A 20,453-nucleotide genomic window follows, 5' to 3' on the forward strand; every position below is an offset into this window, starting at 1 on the left:
ACCAGCGCAAAGTTTACGGCCGTCATCTTCTAGAGGTGCTTAATAATGTTGCAATTTGTGAAAATGTTTATGACTTGACAATTGAAGAGCCTTTGGATTCCTTACAACACGTGCGAGGACGCCTACTTGTTTTTAACCCAATCCAGAAAGCCCTCAATTCCACAATTTTACGTGTGAATCAAGAAAATCTCTCAAAGACAAGCCAAACTTAAGCGAATCGACAATTTCATGACTGTCATTTCAGATTGTGTTAGAGCTGAGGTCATAAGGAAGGACTCGGGGGCTGCAGAGAAGCGGGTGATTGAATTTCCAATAGATTATGTTCAAGAAATGTCGTTTGCACTACTAGAAAAATAACTTTTTGCGTCTAATTATTTGACCATTGCAAAAAAAATTATTTGCAACGGCAGATTAGCCGAAGCTAAAACTTATGAACCCCAGCCTAAGTAGAAACTTGCGAACCCACTATGCCCAATTTATGTTTTCCTTTTTTTTTAAAGTCTAATTTCCCCCAAATCTGATTTCTCTCGATTGTGTCTGAGTAAGAGAATCTGATTTCCCTCTCTCGATTTCGCTCTATAGATCACCATGGTCGTCTGAAGAAGAGATCTCCAACGGTATAAACTCTCTCTCTCTCAATGAGTCTCTTCGAATCATTCATTCGTATTTTAACTTTTTCATCTCTCTACTTCGATCACTTGAACTCACTGAACTCACTGTAATTCTTATTCAACTTCTTCATCTAAACTCACTGTAATTCGATCACTTTTTCATCAATCTATTGATTTTTCCACCAGGTAGCCTGATTCTGGAATCAAGCTTTGGTTTGAATCAATCCTTCCTCATCTACTACAAGTACAAGTTGAACTATTCAATTCTTAATTGTTATCGCTTCACCTTCCAATTCTCACCTCTCTCTCTCTCTCTATATATATATATAGCATTGCTCTCACATGCTTGCTTGTTTTCACCTCCTTTGTTGTAACTGATTGTGATCATATGTCATATAAGAATTGAGCTTTTTTTTGTTTGATTTGCTGATGTCTTGCTAGTTGTGTGGTGTTGTTTTATCGAGACAGTAGAACTGTATTTCCGTATGTATGTATTCTATGGAGCTACAACTAAATAGAAATAGACACTTGATTGTTTAATTTATTCGGTATAGTTGAATTGTGCCAATCCAATAAGGTTAGATGTTACTTTAGTCCCGGTCCCAATGTCAGAGAGCTTGCATCCCTGAGGGCTAGCTTGAAAGGGTAAGTCCCCAGGTAAACAATCAGAGCTCTTAAATTTGAATTCCTACCTCTCTATATATAAGGTTAATAGATGGTTATATTTGGAGTTTTATCCTGGGTCTCACCAAATGTGGGATCAAGGGTTCCTCGTTATCTATACTATTATTAATATTATTATTATATACGTACAACTCTGTTAGTGTGAACTATTACACTTATTTCCAAATTATCCCAGTATAACTATCTCATATTTTGATTTTGAGTTTCAAATTTTGATAGCCTTTTCAATTTATTTATTTATTTTATTTTACATTCAACTGGTTGATTTCATAACACACCTATATCTATGGTAACACATTCACAACTCTGCTTGCATCTGTAATGTCTATTGGTTATGAGCAGAGCACCCTTGCATTTCTTGATTCCTGGTATCTTGATGATAGAAACATGCAATTTTGCTCTATGTTGGGCAGCAACTAAAGAGATTGTTTAGACAATCCAATTTTTTTTTTTTTTTTTGGGTGTCCTTTTCTTCCCTTTCTCAATCCTCTTGCTAAAAAAAGAAGATCATTTTGCAGTTTTTATGGATCTTTCACTTTCACCGACAAGGACCAACCAAAAAAGAAAGAAAAAGAAAAAAACTTAATCAAAAAAGGGGCATTCCGAGAATTGAACTTGGGACCTCTTGCACCATAAGCAAGAATCATCCCACTAGACCAAATGCCCTTCTACATTAAGTACTTTATCTATTTTATATATCATGTAATTAATTAGGTTTGAATAAACAATGTTGTGCATCTATAACAGATTTGCTGGTTCAAATAATGATGACAATTCCAGAATGCAGTAAATAGCATCAAGGAGTGTTTTTAAGCAAACTTCTTCAATCCCAAGAATGACTTCTAAAATCATAAAATATCAACGATGATAAACTATGCATATTTAAATGTATTGTTCATCTGTTAACATTATTGATCCAACAACTATAAGCAGTGATCTCTAATTCTAGAAAAATATTCATGTTAAACATTAGGTTGGGCATTACATTTTATCTCTCTTCTGTTTTTCATTTTGTGAAATCTTTATGTGCAATTAATTGATTGTTAATTTGTTAAATATTGATGTTGGGCACGGCCTTATGTGTCCTTGTTACAATATCTGTAAGGGAACACATTGTTTACATACACCATAACAGATCACCAAAATCTATTTCACTAATGTTTCTAAATACTTTTTAGTGTTCTATAGAAATGTAAACACTGATATTTATGATTTTGTTTTCCTCACAATGTTTCTGAAATATGCACTAATGTAGGGGATCACTACCTAAAACCATTTGTAATATGAAACCGGCTACATGATAACAATTGAAAGAGTGTTTCTTCTAATTAGTTAGGATTGAACTGCGTTTGAAAGTTTTTGTTTTTGAATTTGAGTTGAAGATGCTTTTATTGGAAGAAGGTGGTTTATTTTAGTTCTGTGCTAGTGTATGGGCAGCATTGGAGTGGTTTTTCTAAGAGATTTACTGGTTTTTCTAAGTGGTTTTTCTAGGTGGTTTTTCCAAATTAGAACCCCTCAATGCTCTTGAAAATGATGTACATGTGCCTAAAACCAAGGGTAAGGAGCATCGACGCAAATCAAAAGTTCAAGATGACAAGAATGGAACAATCTCACTTCCAGTGCCTGGTCAAACGAAGAAGGTTGCGTGTAGTTGATAAAAAATGCAGTTGGGAGGTTGTGTGCCCCGGCACAGGCTATGTTTGAAATGCTTGGAGCCAAACAGCACAAAAGAAAATGTCCAATTTGGTTCTCATTGGTTGCCTCAGAATACCAGTAAGAATATCCTGTAGTGGTGAAAATAACGCAATTTTTTTTATTATTTTTTTTATTTTGGGATATTTCAAGTTTTGATCGGTAATCATTTTATCTATGTTAAATGGTTTCAGGGGAGGAGATGTTCCCTTGCCACAGATATCTGCATGTTACTAGTGGATAAAGTAAGTTTTCTGGTCCCATCACTAATCTGTAGCTTTGTCAGTGATATTTTTCCCAATTGGATACTGTCAGGCCATTTACATGTTTGTCGGGTCATTTTTGCATGTTCTTCTATGCATACTTATGCTTGAGTAGTGTTTGAAAAGAGAAGTTTCTTGTGGCAATGAAAAATAAGTTTTTGAAATGTACTTATATTCAATAAGATTTCGTATATCTATTATGTAGATAAATTACAAGTGTGGAACACTTTATGGAGCATCAAGTGGCTTGGGTTTCATACCCAAAGTACTTGCTTTTTCACTTCCAGAACTCCATTAAAAAAATTAGGAGCCACTTGATTTTTTATTTTTGATACCAAAAATAGTAAAGAATTATCTATCTTATCAGATACTTTGTAAAATTAATTTATTGACAAATTGTGCCAAAAATATATTCTTGTCACTGACTTAAGTTATCTAATTAAAAGAGGAATATATTGAGGAAGGGCCTAAGGAGGTACACGTGGTGGCTGAGATTAGGTTGAGCCTCTGATTTTGAAACCTAAGTAGGATACAACTCTTGGGGAGAGTAAGATAGGGGATGATATAAGACCAATGTGGTTAGGCAACGTTGGACTGAGCCAATAATCATCTGGGTAAGATAGTCATAAGGTGTGAGTTGAGGCAGTTCTCTTGGATAGAGAAAGGTAAATGGTCCATGTGTGAAAGTAAGTCACCAAAAATTTAAACCCCTAAATAAATGTTCCATTCCAGATGATATAAAATTTCAGGAGCGAGGTGGGTTTTCAAGGGTGGGCTGTTCCTTAGTGAAAATAAGATTTGAACGTAACACGGTCTTCATAAATTGTGACCTTGGTTTGAAGTTGGCAATGGACATCTATGGGCATATTCCTCTTCTCAACGTCAAATAACTTATTTAACTTCTTGGTTATGAAGTTGGCAATGGACATCTATGGGCCGTTCCTTGAAGATTTATTTGTTGGCTTGGTAGTAATTACAAGAAGTGGCTACTAGCTGTTTATTGATGCATCCATCTACACTGACAAGGAAATTGTCAACTTTACATGATCTAACATGATACATGTTAGGTTATACATATGCATTTGGCTTCATAAATTCAGTTGATTCAACACAAAAGAGCACATTAATACATGTTTGCGTTTCATGATTCACATTATTGCTAATAATATCTGGGACAACTCAATATATACAAGAACTAAAATGAATTAAGGAAAAGAAAAGACAAAAGGATGAAGAAAAGAAAAATACACCAATAGTGCCAAAGCCTGCCCCAACTGTTCAATAATTGCCCATTGTACACTAAAGATGGTGTAGAAATTTAATGTATAAAGAGAAATAGAGAGAATTAATTATGTATAGAGAAATAGAGAGAATTGTATTATTGATTGATCTATATTGATATTTTCTGTCTATTACAAATGGTTCCTTATATAGATGTAGGTGTAGGTGTAGTGGGTTAGGTTTAGTGGAGTAGGTGAGGTGGTAGTGGTGTAGTGGGTTAGGTTTAGTGGAGTAGGTGAGGTGGTAGTGGTGGTAGGTTTATTGATAAATTTTAACAGCCCCCCGCAAACTCAAGGAGGATAGAAACTAACCAACTTGAGTTTGGAGAGAGGAACAAAACAAGAAAATACATAAAAATAAAAGAGGATAGGAGACACTGTATGGTCGTGCCAGACCATTGGTGAAGACACTGGATGGTGGTGTCATAACGTTGTAGAGGACACTGTATGGGGGTGTCATAACGTTGTAGAGGACACTGTATGGGTGTGTCATAACGTTGTAGAGGACACTGTATGGTGGTGTCATAACGGTGTAGAGGACACTGGATGGCGGTGTCAGACCGATGTAGAAGACAGTTTATGGGGTCATGTCGGACCGTTGTAGCAGACAATGCTGTGACAGTTGTTGTGACAGTTTACGGAGTCTTGCTGGACCCTTGTAGAAACTAACCGGAATCAATGTCGGGACAGTTTATAGAGTCTTGTCGGACCCATGAAGGAGCTAACCGGAATCAATGTCGGGACAGTTTACAGAGTCTTGTCGGACCCTTAAAAAGTCGCACCCTCAAAAGGTGTGCCCAATTTTTCAAAAAAGCGTGCCATCAAAAGGCGTGCCCAATCCATAAAAAGGCGTGCCATCAAAAGACGTGCCATCAAAAGGCGCGCCCAAGTTGTCGGCGAGCACCGAGAGGCGCATGATGCGCGTGTCTGCCTCTTCGTCAGGGTCTTTATAAACTGAGGCAGAGGCTGAGGCTTGGAAGCAGAGACAAAAAACCTGCTAGAAAAACTCTTCGTTTTCTGAGAGAGATTTCTGAGAGAGATACGCTGTAACACTCTGTTTTCTGAGAGAGATTCCTGAGAGAGACACTCTGTAACACTCTGTTGTCCAGAAAATGGCTTCATCTTCCCGTGGTCTGCTCACTCTCTTTCCAGACCTTAACGAGTCCACAAGAGAAATAACTGGTGCGGTGGCCAGTGAACCTCAACCAAACACCTCTGTGTTTGCTCCGTTGAATTTTCCGATGCGGTCGGTGGAGCAAAAAATGGCGGTGCAAACTGATATTGAGGCCAATCAGTATACTCTGAAGTCATGCGTGGAAACCATGACTGCGGTCACAAATTTGTTGCACCGGCTGCAGAGCAGGACAAATGAGGTGCAACAGTTAAACTCCCAGCTGGCTCTGCTCCAAAGCATGTATAAGGATGCGCGAGCAGAGATAAGTGTGCTAAAGGCAGAAAACAAGGAGCTGAAGCGGAAGGCCACCGTGATGTTCCGATTCGGAGGGCCACCATATGCTGCAGTGGAGGAGCAGGGAGTAATGATCATGCCCAGTGGAGTGGGAAACACGGAGGCAACACCGGCAAGGGCCGCCCAGGACGGAGGCAAGAAGAAAAGACCGGCGGCAGAGTAGAGAAGAAAAAAATCCCACCTGTGAATGTGGTTGTTTGTTTGTTTGTTTGTTTTTTTTTTTTTTTTTTTTGTGTAAAATTGTGATCGGGGTTGATCCCTGAGATGAATAAATTATGGCTGGTGTGCAAAGCTAGATGGTATGAATGGAATTGGAAAAAGATTAAAAATAAGGTGAAAGAAAAATAAAGAAAGAAATAATAAAAATATATTTGAAATCAAAAATGAAAGATGGGGGAAATAAGGAAAGTGGTTTGGAGAAAATAAATAAAAATAATGGAGTTTGAAATCAAACGGAGGAGAGATGATGTTTTTATTTTTTTTTTATTTTTTTATTTTTTATTTATTTATTTATTTATTTATTTATTTATTTTATTATTATTTTTTTTTATAATAAAAAAAGAGATATATATATATATATATAAAATAAAGAAAGTGGGGAAAGTGGCGGTGGATGCAAAGTGGGTTGGAAAGTGAAAAGATGAGAGAGAGAAGGCATGTGGGTGGTTGTCCATTGTGGAGGACAAACATAGTGGGTTATATTATATTCAGAAAGTGGTCCATTGTGAATGATGGTTTTGATGATGGTGATGGAGGAGTGAGTGTGGAGAGTGAAGGGTATTGAAGAAGAGTGAGGAACGATGGGTCTGTGAGACATATGCTTGTGAGAGAAAAGGAACCTGAAAGAAAGAAGAGATGGGTGTTGTAGCTCTGGCAGAGGGATTGGTCTTAGTGAGATCAGACAAGAAACTCGAATTTGATGAAGACGAAGCAGCAGGAACATCCAAAGGCCTCAAATCGGTCTTGAAGTCCCTAATTTCTTCAAGCAAAGGAGCCAAATCAGAATAGATCTGTACAGTCCCTCTTGAAGGCACCTCCAAAACCGGCAGCAGACAACCGTAGCATGTCGCGAACAAGGCGGAGACGTATTGAGCACGGCCAGAGCGGAGAGCTTGACCGAGGGTTCCAATCGATTTCTGGAGATCTGGAAGCAGAGAGAGACCTTCGGAGAAGCCGTGGCCTTGGTGATCGATGGCGTAAGTGGCGAAGCCAGACTTGGCGAAGAGGACGGAGGTGAGCTGAATGAGCCAGCTCGACTCGCCGGTGAACCCGTGGACGACGGCGACTATTCCGATGATCTTCCCCTTGACGCTTTGAAGGAGAAGGACGGCTCAAACAAGTCTGCGATATCGAAATATATCGAATCCAAGTACGGTGACTTGCCAGCGGGGCACACAACTGTGTGAACAGCTTCATTCCTCTGGAATTGGTGATGTACCTCTCTCTCTCATCCTGGCATTACCGTAAGGGATGAGCTTGGAAAATGGAAGACATGAACACGACTGGACATTCAGCACTCCACATGTCAACCTTGGCATCATATTGCTGAAATTGCAGAATTTCTGGGGCCATATACAGTGGAGACCCGCAAACTGTCTCTGCGTGATCATTAGGATGTAAAATTCTTGAGAGACCAAAATCAGCAATCTTTAGCACTGCATCACTGTGAGGGCTTGAAAGCAAAATGTTCTCTGGTTTCAAAGTGAAGGTATGTGTTGTGTAGAAAATAAGCGGAATAGGTTGAGGTCCGGCGGGCGGTCAAGGCAAGGTTGCCGCCCGCCGGAAGGCAAAGAACACCAAGATCTTTAACCTATAGCTCTGATACCATGTAGAAATTTAATGTATAAAGAGAAATAGAGAGAATTAATTATGTATAGAGAAATAGAGAGAATTGTATTATTGATTGATCTATATTGATATTTTCTGTCTATTACAAATGGTTCCTTATATAGATGTAGGTGTAGGTGTAGTGGGTTAGGTTTAGTGGAGTAGGTGAGGTGGTAGTGGTGTAGTGGGTTAGGTTTAGTGGAGTAGGTGAGGTGGTAGTGGTGGTAGGTTTATTGATAAATTTTAACAGATGGTCTTGGTTTGATAGAAGGTTTCCAAAATTCTTCATTGCTAATTCTTGAATTACATAGTGAAGTCAGTAACTTGATGTAGACTTCTAAATAACCAAACCAAACCAAACGAAGCCTTAAGTCCCATCAAATGGGGTCGGCTACATGAATCCTTCTTTTCCACGCGGCCCTATCAAAGGCCATTTGATTGGTCAAATTAAGTAGATTCATATCTCTATTTATAACGCTAGTCAACGTTAATCTAGGCCTACCTCGTCCCCTAACACTTCCATCTACCGTTACAGTATCGCATCTCTTCACTACTGCCTCTGTTGGTCTCTGTTGAATATGACCAAACCATCTCAAACGATTCTCTCTCAACTTATCTTCTATCGGTGCTACTCCTACACATTCCCGAATACACTCATTCCTAATCCTGTCCTGTCTAGTCTTACCACACATCCACCTTAGCATCCTCATCTCAGCCACACTCATCTTATCTACATGTTGTTTCTTAGTTGCCCAACACTCCGTCCCATACAACATAGCTGGTCTAATAGCCGTTCTATAAAACTTACCTTTGAGTCTAGTAGGTATTCGTTTATCGCACAATACCCCAGACGCACTTCTCCACTTACACCATCCCGCCTTAATCCTATGGGCCACATCTGCATCAATCTCTCCCGCTGTTGTGATAATTGACCCTAAATAACGAAAATGTTCACTCTTAGGCAGTTCTTGGTTCTCAATCTTCACTTCTCCTCTGCTTTCATTGTTACTGTTACTAAATTTACACTCCATGTACTCTGTCTTAGTTCTGCTTATCCGAAATCCTTTAGATTCTAGAGCTTTTCTCCAGATCTCCAACTTTGTGTTAACTCCTTCTCTAGTCTCATCCACTAACACAATATCGTCTGCAAAAAGCATACACCATGGCACGTCATCCTGAATATTTATCGTCAACTCGTCCATAACTAAAGCAAAAAGATAAGGACTTAAGGTAGATCCTTGGTGTAACCCTACAGTGATAGGAAATTCATTTGTTTCTCCAGCTAGCGATCTAATAGTGGTCACCACCCCTTCATACATGTCCCTAATCACGTCAATGTAGCCTTTTGTCACCCCTTTCTTCTCTAACGCCCACCATATTATATCTCGGGGCACTCTGTCATATGCTTTCTGAAGGTCGATAAACACCATATGAATGTCTCTTTTCTTTTCTTTATACTTTTCTATTACTCTCCTCAAAAGATAGATCGCTTCCATTGTTGACCTACCAGGCATAAACTTCTAAATAGTGAAGTCAAATTTCTTCTTCTTGTTTCCCTTTGGTATTAATCTATGCTAGGACAAAGATTATGTTAATCATGTTCATTTTTCAAATTCTTTGGTTTATTCATTAATCTGATTGGATTGTGTCACGACCCCAAACCGCCCCTAGTAGTTTGGTGCCGTGATGGCCAGTAATCCGTAATTACCGAAGGCCAACCTTTCAAACTTAACACAAACAGAGTACGAATATAGGGGGCTCACAAATGCGGAAGCGATAAATCAATTTCAAGCGGTCCATAAGAGCTGTGCGTAGATTAAAGCAGTGCCAAACATTTCCAATTAACTTCACAATTTAAATACAACAAGGTACAAAAATACATGTTACATCTTGATCAAAAGGCTTCTCGAGCCGACATATACAAAATACAGCTAATACAAGTCAAGAAGCATGATTTTCAAGAATTCGCCGACATGCAAAACAGGGCATCGCCGACGTAAATACAAAGTAAGGCCGACAAATACACGAATCCAAAACAAGTATCCCAACGAACTAGGCGTCGCCGCCGTCCTGCTCATCACCTACTTATATATAGAGGGGTGAGTACAAAACTCAGTGAATGGTACTAAAAATAAAGGTTTTACATGAATAAAGCCGAGGTCCTTCAAAACGAGACACACCAAAACTTTAGCAAGGCAAGTGATGAACCGTATTCATCGTCAAATATCGTAACATCGGCGAGACAAGGGATGAACCGTATTCATCATCAAATATCGTAACATCGGCGAGACAAGGGATGAACCGTATTCATCATCAAATATTGTAACATCGGCGAGACAAGGGATGAACCGTATTCATCATCAAATATTGTAACATCGGCGAGACAAGGGATGAACCGTATTCATCATCAAATATCGTAACATCGGCGAGACAAGGGATGAACCGTATTCATCATCAAATATCGTAACATCGGCGAGACAAGGGATGAACCGTATTCATCATCAAATATCGTAACATCGGCGAGACAAGGGATGAACCGTATTCATCATCAAATATCGTAACATCGGCGAGACAAGGGATGAACCGTATTCATCATCAAATATCGTAACATCGGCGAGACAAGGGATGAACCGTATTCATCATCAAATATCGTAACATCGGCGAGACAAGGGATGAACCGTATTCATCATCAAATATTGTAACATCGGCGAGACAAGGGATGAACCGTATTCATCATCAAATATCAGAAGCTGTACGATCCGTAATCGCTTGGTCAAAAGTATTGCGAAAGTTTAGAGTCCTCCAATACAAGGGACTTGTGCACTTGGTACCGCGAAAGTTTAGAGTCCTCCAGTACAAGGGACTTGTGTTACTTAGGCCCGTAGCCCGATTTAACAAGGACCGTATCCTTTACACATAGTACTGCGAAAGTTTAGAGTCCTCCAGCACAAGGGACTTGTGTTACTTAGGCCCGTAGCCCGATTTAACAAAGACCGTATCCTTTACACATAGTACTGCGAAAGTTTAGAGTCCTCCAGCACAAGGGACTTGTGTTACTTAGGCCCGTAGCCCGATTTAACAAGGACCGTATCCTTTCCAAAGATGGCATCAAAACAAGGAGTATACTTGACTCATCAAACAAGAGCTATTTATTCATGCTATCAAATACTTTCGTCAAACAAGCAAGCAAGATTTATCAAAACGAGTATAACATAGCTTTATCAATAATACCACTCACCTAGTTCTTCAGGTGTAAACTCGAAGCAAATATCAAGGACCTACAATCACATGGCAAGTCACATTCTCAAAGCAAGCTCCAAATACATGCAAATGATCTCAGCATTCTTGCCAGATCCAAGTCAAAGACAAAGCAAAACAAGCTGGGAGTTTAATCACTGCTCCCGCTCATAAAAACACACCGGGTACTGACCAGGATTAAGCCGAGGTCCCGTTAAACAAAGTCAGGAAAAATCTGGGTTTTCCTTTGAAGAATATGAAGAACACAATCATTGAAAGATGGATGCAAGCTCACGACTTGTTACAAAAATCTGAGTTTCATGCCAAGAGTTCAAAATAGGGACCTGGGTACCCGTTCAAGAAAGTCATGCAAGAACAACCACAAAAACATGGTTTTCGTTCCAAACTCTTCGATCAAAATGGGACTTTGTTCAAGAACACATGAAAAACCATTTTCTCTTTCTAAAACCAACTTCAAAACGATGCATGACATGCAAAACAGATCCGATCATGCAATGCAGCTAGATATTCAGCAAGAACAACCAAAGGAGATCAAGATTCTAACCTCAAAACTCGGATCTAACGGTTCAAGCCACAAAGATCAAGCTTGGAAGACTACTCTCACTCAAGAACTCTTCTTCCTCCTCTCTAGAGCTTCTCTCTCTAAAACAAAGATTTGAGACAAGAAATGATTTGTTTCAAGGTCTGTCGGCTGCCTTAACAAACAGCTCGGACATGTGGCATTACCGGGTTGGTTCAGCTCCAAAAAGGTGATTGATGGACAAGACAAGCCTCTGACAAAGCTTATGCAGCAAGCTCGGGTAAGACACATCGGCAACAAGATGACATCGGCTCAAAACAAGGATCCAACAACGGGATGGAAAAACATCGGTTAGGGAGGACGACGCTTGACTAAGCTGTGCCACACCTTGGCCGGGGTGCGCCACATCTCGGCCTAGGCCATACCTGCCTGCGGACAAGGTTCAAGTGCAAAACATCTCGGCAATGAATGCCCGAGGTGAAGATGGGGTTGAACAAGATCTCAAGATGGTTCTAAGTACAAAGGGTCAAAGGCGGACTAAGCTCAGGATGATCTCGGCTACACACACACACTAAGCAAGGAACAAAATCATGCAAACAACTTAAGCAAATCAAGCCAAGATAAAACCTTTAAATTAACATAAGCGGCAAGACCATGCAAGAATGTACGCAAATATGGCAAGAGCAAGGTGAGGGTTGTCACATCCTACCCCCCTTAAAGAAGTTTGGTCCCCAAACTTAGATTACCTTGTTCCCAGAACAACTCCGGATAACGGACTCTCATGTCCTCTTCCTTTTCCCACGTGGCTTCTGTGCCATAATGCTCCTTCCATTCGACCTTTACCATCGGTATCGATCTGTTCCTCAATTGCTTCACTTGTCGGTCGATAATTCTCATTGGCCTTTCTTCGTAGCCCAGATTCTCATTAACTGCGATTTCAGAATGATCAATTACATGCAGTGGATCTCGGATGTACTTTCTCAACATCGAAACATGAAACACATTGTGGACTTGGCTCAAATCTGGCGGCAAAGCAAGTCTGTAGGCAACGGAATTAATTCTCTCAAGAATTTCAAATGGCCCAATATAGCGGGGTGCTAACTTACCTTTCTTTCCAAATCTGGAAACTCCTTTCATTGGTGAGACTTTCAGGAATACATGATTCCCAACTTCGAACTCTACCTCATTCCTTCTCTGATCGGCGTAGCTCTTTTGTCGGCTCTGGGCAGTTTTAATCCTCTGTTGGATAAGTTTAATCTTTTCTGTTGTCACTTGAATCAATTCGGGACCAAGCAAAGTTCTGTCCCCGACTTCGGTCCAACATATCGGCGACCTACATTTTCTTCCATACAAGGCTTCATACGGCGCCATGCCAATGCTAGCTTGGTAACTGTTATTGTAAGCGAATTCCACTAAAGGCAAATGTGTTCCCCAACTTTCTTGGAAATCCAATACACAAAGTCTCAGCATATCTTCGAGTGTCTGAATTGTCCTCTCTGTCTGCCCATCTGTCTGGGGATGAAAGGCTGTACTAAACCTCAGCTCGGCTCCGAAAGCTCTCTGAAGACTCTGCCAAAATCTAGAAACAAATTTAGGATCTCGGTCTGAAACAATTGATATCGGCACTCCATGAAGTCTGATAATCTCGTTCACATATAGCAAGGCAAGTTGATTGGCGTTGAAGGTAGCCTTAACGGGTAGAAAGTGTGCTGACTTAGTTAACCTATCCACAACAACCCAAATTGAATCCATACCCTTTGGTGTCTTCGGCAACCCAATCACAAAATCCATGGAGATGTGCTCCCATTTCCACTCAGGAATCGGCAAAGGTTGAAGAAGTCCTGCTGGTCTTTGATGTTCTGTCTTCACTTGCTGACAATGTAAACACTGGGACACAAATTCGGCTATTTCTCTCTTCATATTTGGCCACCAGAAGGTCTGTTTCACATCTTGATACATCTTGGTGTTCCCTGGGTGGACAGCAAACTTGGAACCATGAGCTTCCTGCAAAATCTTTTTCTTCAGCTCTGGAATGTCGGCCACACATAACCTTCCTTCAAACTTGAGTACTTGGTTTTCGATGGTATACCCTGGTCTCGGCTTCGTGTCAATCTCCTCGGAAATTTTCTTGAGGAAGTTATCCTCCATCTGTTTTGTCTTTACTTCATTAACGATAGTCGGTTCTGCTGACATCACGGTTAAACACGCCAAATTTCCATCTGACTTCCTGCTCAAAGCGTCGGCTACACTGTTGGCTTTACCGGGGTGATATTGAATTTGCATATCGTAGTCTTTTAACAATTCAAGCCACCTTCTCTGCCTCAAATTCAGTTCCTTTTGAGTGAATAGATATTTTAAGCTCTTATGATCTGTGAAAACCTGACAAGTAGCTCCATACAAATAGTGACGCCAAATCTTTAAAGCAAATACCACGGCCGCCAATTCTAAGTCATGGGTAGGATAGTTTTTCTCATGAGGTTTCAACTGACGAGATGCATAAGCTATAACTTTACCCTTCTGCATTAATACACAACCCAAACCCTTATGCGATGCATCACTATAGACATGAAACTCTTCGTTACCTGTTGGGAGTACGAGCACTGGCGCTGTAACTAACCTCGTCTTCAGTTCCTGGAAGGCTGACTCCCGATCTTTAGTCCATTCATACAGTGTTCCCTTCTGAGTCAGTTGCGTCAATGGAATTGCAATCCTGGAGAAATCTTTCACAAACTTTCTGTAATAACCTGCCAAACCCAGAAAACTACGAATCTCGGACACATTAGTCGGTCTCGGCCAATTCACTACGGCTTCGATTTTGCTAGGATCAACTGAGATACCCTCTTCACTAATCACATGACCTAAGAATGAGATAGTAGGAAGCCAAAACTCACACTTGTTAAACTTAGCATACAATCTCCGTTCTCTCAAAATCTGCAAGGCAAGTCTCAAGTGATTTTCGTGTTCAGTCTTACTCCTGGAATAGATCAAGATATCGTCAATGAAGACAACTACAAACTCATCTAAATACGGCTTGAAGACTCTGTTCATCAAATCCATAAATGCAGCAGGGGCATTAGTCACTCCAAAAGGCATTACTAAAAACTCGTAGTGGCCATATCTTGTTCGAAAGGCAGTCTTCTCGACATCTTCGGCTTTAACCTTAAGCTGATGGTAACCAAACCTAAGGTCGATCTTAGAAAAGACTCGCGCTCCTTGTAATTGGTCAAGCAGATCATCAATTCTAGGTAACGGGTACTTGTTCTTAATGGTGACCTTATTAAGTTCTCTATAGTCGATACACAAACGGAGTGTGCCATCCTTCTTTTTAACAAATAGAACAGGTGCTCCCCATGGTGAAGTGCTCGGCCTAATAAATCCCTTATCTAACAACTCTTGCAATTGCAGTTTCAATTCTCTAAGTTCAGCGGGGGCCATTCTATAAGGTGGTTTGGAGATCGGCTGCGTTCCCGATATAATATCGACCGTAAACTCTATTTCTCTATCGGTCAAGTGGCCAGGCAATTCATCCGGAAAGACGTCGGGGAAATCACTAACAATCGGGATGTCGGCTAAGTTAACATTTCCATTCTGATCACTCAGTATACTACACAAGTAACCTCGACACCCTTTCTGAATCAACTTACAGGCCTTAATGGACGAAATCAAGTATGGTGGGGGCACTACCCCTTTACCCTGGAAAGTAACCTCGGTTAGGTTTGGGGGTCTCAAGGTGACACCTTTCGAAACACAATTAATAGATGCATTGTTTGCAACTAACCAGTCCATTCCCAGTATAATATCAAAATGAGCTAGGTCTAGAGGCATCAGATCTACTAGTAATTCAACATTCTCAATCACAACAACACATGCTCTGTAAATGGATGCAACAAACATAGATCTCCCAGATGGAGTAGATACAGACAACACATAATCAAGGGGCTCTAGTTCTCTATTAATTTTCTCAGCAAACTTAGTAGATATAAACGAATGAGTAGAACCCGAATCAATTAGCACATAAGCATCTTGGGAGCAAATTAGTAAAATACCTGACACCACTGCCTCAGCATTCTGAGTGTCTCCTGGTACTAATGCAAACACTCTGCCCTGTCTCATCTGTACTCTCCCAGCATTTCCTTTCTGAACGGAACCCGAGGTATTTTCTCCTTTCTTGTTGTTATCAGTCTTTGTTTTGGGGCAATCCCTCACATAATGGCCCATCTCGCCACATTCATAACAGGCTCCAGACGTTCGTCGGCAGATCCCGAAATGCTGTTTCCCACAATCCGAACACGTCGGTTTAACACTCCCTTCCTGCCTTAGGTTACCAGTACTGTCCATGTTCGTTCTCTTCTTGGTGTTCAGCTGTCCTCGGCGATTGTCATAGTTCTGTCTCTTTCGCTGGTTTTCTCCCGAGCTCTGGTATCGGTTCAAATTAGCTTCGGCGTGAATGGCCTTGTCCAATACTTCGGCATAAGTCGGCATATCGAGTAAACTCACCCTGTCTTGAATCGGTCCACGAAGCCCACACTCGAACTTCCTGGCCTTCATATATTCGTCGTTGGTCATGTGAGGTACAAACCTTACCAGTTCAGTAAAAGCGCGGTCATATTCCGCCACTGTTCTGTTGCCTTGCGTCAGAGTATGAAATTCGGTAGCCTTGCGGTTTCGAACACTTAGGGGAAAATGTTTCTTGTAAAACAATTCTAAGAATCGGATCCAGGTCAAATCTGGATTGCTCCCTCTAACCATCATCCACCACCTGCGGGCGTCATCATCTAATGTGAATGCTGCCAACGTCACTTTCTGAGCGTCGGTGCTAGGGAAGATCTCGAACAACTTTTCTATCTCCAAAACCCATGCCTCAGCCTTCATCGGCTCTATACCCCCAGAGAATCTCGGTGGTCTCATCTTCTTGAACTCCCTGATCAAAGCTATCGTCCCATCCCCATACAAGGCTGGTTGCGGGGGAATCTGCGGCACCGGAGGAGGTGGAGCTACATTTCGGCCGTTGGTCTGCTCGGCTTGAGTCGACGTAGCACTAGTGAACTGCTGTCTGGTTTGCCTCAACTCGCGGGCCAAACCTTCAACTAATCTTTCCAATCTGTCCATTCTATCTTCGGGCTGATCTCGGCCAAGTGGTGGTCTACCTCTCCTCATGATACTATGAGTATGCAAGGTATGACTTTAAAACAATTAAGCAAATAACCACATAGGCAAGCAACAAATAAACACATCAAGACAATGCACATTTCGTTCAAATAACAAATACCATGATGCAACTCTAACATCTTTCTAAGGGAAATCCTATGCTCTTCAGGACTCAAAGTGTGTGAATAACGTATACCGAGGAACTTGTGCTCTGATACCACTCTGTCACGACCCCAAACCGCCCCTAGTAGTTTGGTGCCGTGATGGCCAGTAATCCGTAATTACCGAAGGCCAACCTTTCAAACTTAACACAAACAGAGTACGAATATAGGGGGCTCACAAATGCGGAAGCGATAAATCAATTTCAAGCGGTCCATAAGAGCTGTGCGTAGATTAAAGCAGTGCCAAACATTTCCAATTAACTTCACAATTTAAATACAACAAGGTACAAAAATACATGTTACATCTTGATCAAAAGGCTTCTCGAGCCGACATATACAAAATACAGCTAATACAAGTCAAGAAGCATGATTTTCAAGAATTCGCCGACATGCAAAACAGGGCATCGCCGACGTAAATACAAAGTAAGGCCGACAAATACACGAATCCAAAACAAGTATCCCAACGAACTAGGCGTCGCCGCCGTCCTGCTCATCACCTACATATATATAGAGGGGTGAGTACAAAACTCAGTGAATGGTACTAAAAATAAAGGTTTTACATGAATAAAGCCGAGGTCCTTCAAAACGAGACACACCAAAACTTTAGCAAGGCAAGTGATGAACCGTATTCATCGTCAAATATCGTAACATCGGCGAGACAAGGGATGAACCGTATTCATCATCAAATATCGTAACATCGGCGAGACAAGGGATGAACCGTATTCATCATCAAATATTGTAACATCGGCGAGACAAGGGATGAACCGTATTCATCATCAAATATTGTAACATCGGCGAGACAAGGGATGAACCGTATTCATCATCAAATATCGTAACATCGGCGAGACAAGGGATGAACCGTATTCATCATCAAATATCGTAACATCGGCGAGACAAGGGATGAACCGTATTCATCATCAAATATCGTAACATCGGCGAGACAAGGGATGAACCGTATTCATCATCAAATATCGTAACATCGGCGAGACAAGGGATGAACCGTATTCATCATCAAATATCGTAACATCGGCGAGACAAGGGATGAACCGTATTCATCATCAAATATCGTAACATCGGCGAGACAAGGGATGAACCGTATTCATCATCAAATATTGTAACATCGGCGAGACAAGGGATGAACCGTATTCATCATCAAATATTGTAACATCGGCGAGACAAGGGATGAACCGTATTCATCATCAAATATCAGAAGCTGTACGATCCGTAATCGCTTGGTCAAAAGTATTGCGAAAGTTTAGAGTCCTCCAATACAAGGGACTTGTGCACTTGGTACCGCGAAAGTTTAGAGTCCTCCAGTACAAGGGACTTGTGTTACTTAGGCCCGTAGCCCGATTTAACAAGGACCGTATCCTTTACACATAGTACTGCGAAAGTTTAGAGTCCTCCAGCACAAGGGACTTGTGTTACTTAGGCCCGTAGCCCGATTTAACAAAGACCGTATCCTTTACACATAGTACTGCGAAAGTTTAGAGTCCTCCAGCACAAGGGACTTGTGTTACTTAGGCCCGTAGCCCGATTTAACAAGGACCGTATCCTTTCCAAAGATGGCATCAAAACAAGGAGTATACTTGACTCATCAAACAAGAGCTATTTATTCATGCTATCAAATACTTTCGTCAAACAAGCAAGCAAGATTTATCAAAACGAGTATAACATAGCTTTATCAATAATACCACTCACCTAGTTCTTCAGGTGTAGACTCGAAGCAAATATCAAGGACCTACAATCACATGGCAAGTCACATTCTCAAAGCAAGCTCCAAATACATGCAAATGATCTCGGCATTCTTGCCAGATCCAAGTCAAAGACAAAGCAAAACAAGCTGGGAGTTTAATCACTGCTCCCGCTCATAAAAACACACCGGGTACTGACCAGGATTAAGCCGAGGTCCCGTTAAACAAAGTCAGGAAAAATCTGGGTTTTCCTTTGAAGAATATGAAGAACACAATCATTGAAAGATGGATGCAAGCTCACGACTTGTTACAAAAATCTGAGTTTCATGCCAAGAGTTCAAAATAGGGACCTGGGTACCCGTTCAAGAAAGTCATGCAAGAACAACCACAAAAACATGGTTTTCGTTCCAAACTCTTCGATCAAAATGGGACTTTGTTCAAGAACACATGAAAAACCATTTTCTCTTTCTAAAACCAACTTCAAAACGATGCATGACATGCAAAACAGATCCGATCATGCAATGCAGCTAGATATTCAGCAAGAACAACCAAAGGAGATCAAGATTCTAACCTCAAAACTCGGATCTAACGGTTCAAGCCACAAAGATCAAGCTTGGAAGACTACTCTCACTCAAGAACTCTTCTTCCTCCTCTCTAGAGCTTCTCTCTCTAAAACAAAGATTTGAGACAAGAAATGATTTGTTTCAAGGTCTGTCGGCTGCCTTAACAAACAGCTCGGACACGTGGCATTACCGGGTTGGTTCAGCTCCAAAAAGGTGATTGATGGACAAGACAAGCCTCTGACAAAGCTTATGCAGCAAGCTCGGGTAAGACACATCGGCAACAAGATGACATCGGCTCAAAACAAGGATCCAACAACGGGATGGAAAAACATCGGTTAGGGAGGACGACGCTTGACTAAGCTGTGCCACACCTTGGCCGGGGTGCGCCACATCTCGGCCTAGGCCATACCTGCCTGCGGACAAGGTTCAAGTGCAAAACATCTCGGCAATGAATGCCCGAGGTGAAGATGGGGTTGAACAAGATCTCAAGATGGTTCTAAGTACAAAGGGTCAAAGGCGGACTAAGCTCAGGATGATCTCGGCTACACACACACACTAAGCAAGGAACAAAATCATGCAAACAACTTAAGCAAATCAAGCCAAGATAAAACCTTTAAATTAACATAAGCGGCAAGACCATGCAAGAATGTACGCAAATATGGCAAGAGCAAGGTGAGGGTTGTCACAGATTGGGTGACCATTTTCTTGTCTATTTATTTGTGCAAATTACGAATTGGCATCTATATTTTTGTAATTTACTCCAAGCAAAAGAATGTAGAGAATGAACCTTTTTTTTTTCTCTTGACATTTTCTTTTGAAATAGTTTTATTTTTATTATTTCAAGTTAAACTGCATTAAATTTTCAAGTCACGTGTATATGTTTTTGCAGGTTTTGTTGAGGGAGTAATTGATATAATCGAGCGGGTGATGTTTGGGAGCCAAACTGAGATTATGTTGCTTTTTTTTTTTTTTTTTTTTTTCTTTTTTTTGGAGGACTTGAATCTTTTAGTACAATATATTTTAAGGATGATTGATGGATATTTGTTTTGCATGTATGAAAGTTTATATTTTGTTTGCACACTTACATGTGAATAGGTTAATATTTCTATTAATTTTGTTATTTTTTATTAAAAAAACTTGTTAGGTGCTTGCACTTGATTTTTTTGTTGTAGCAAACGTATATGTGATTTTATTATAAAAATAATGATTTGTGATGGTAAAAAAATAGTCGCTAAACGTGTTTTTGATTTTTTTTTTTTTTTGCGACGGCAAAATAGCTGTCGC

The 20,453-nt window shown here is 40.7% G+C and overlaps 1 long non-coding RNA gene and 1 other non-coding gene across 2 annotated transcripts; one reads left to right on the plus strand and one right to left on the minus strand.

Annotated features, from left to right (window-relative positions):
- Window positions 1-120: 120 nt before the first annotated feature.
- Window positions 121-20,249, plus strand: LOC114318173 (uncharacterized). The gene is made up of 3 exons (XR_014333706.1): window positions 121-3,068; window positions 3,182-3,232; window positions 20,059-20,249. It is a non-coding gene; the product is annotated as an uncharacterized LOC114318173 (long non-coding RNA).
- TRNAP-AGG (transfer RNA proline (anticodon AGG)) lies at window positions 1,890-1,961 on the minus strand. The gene has a single exon. It is a non-coding gene; the product is annotated as a tRNA-His (tRNA).
- Window positions 20,250-20,453: the final 204 nt, after the last annotated feature.

This window comes from Camellia sinensis, chromosome 6 (assembly GCF_055761805.1).
Source record: "Camellia sinensis isolate YWXY chromosome 6, ASM5576180v1, whole genome shotgun sequence".
NCBI lineage: Eukaryota > Viridiplantae > Streptophyta > Magnoliopsida > Ericales > Theaceae > Camellia > Camellia sinensis.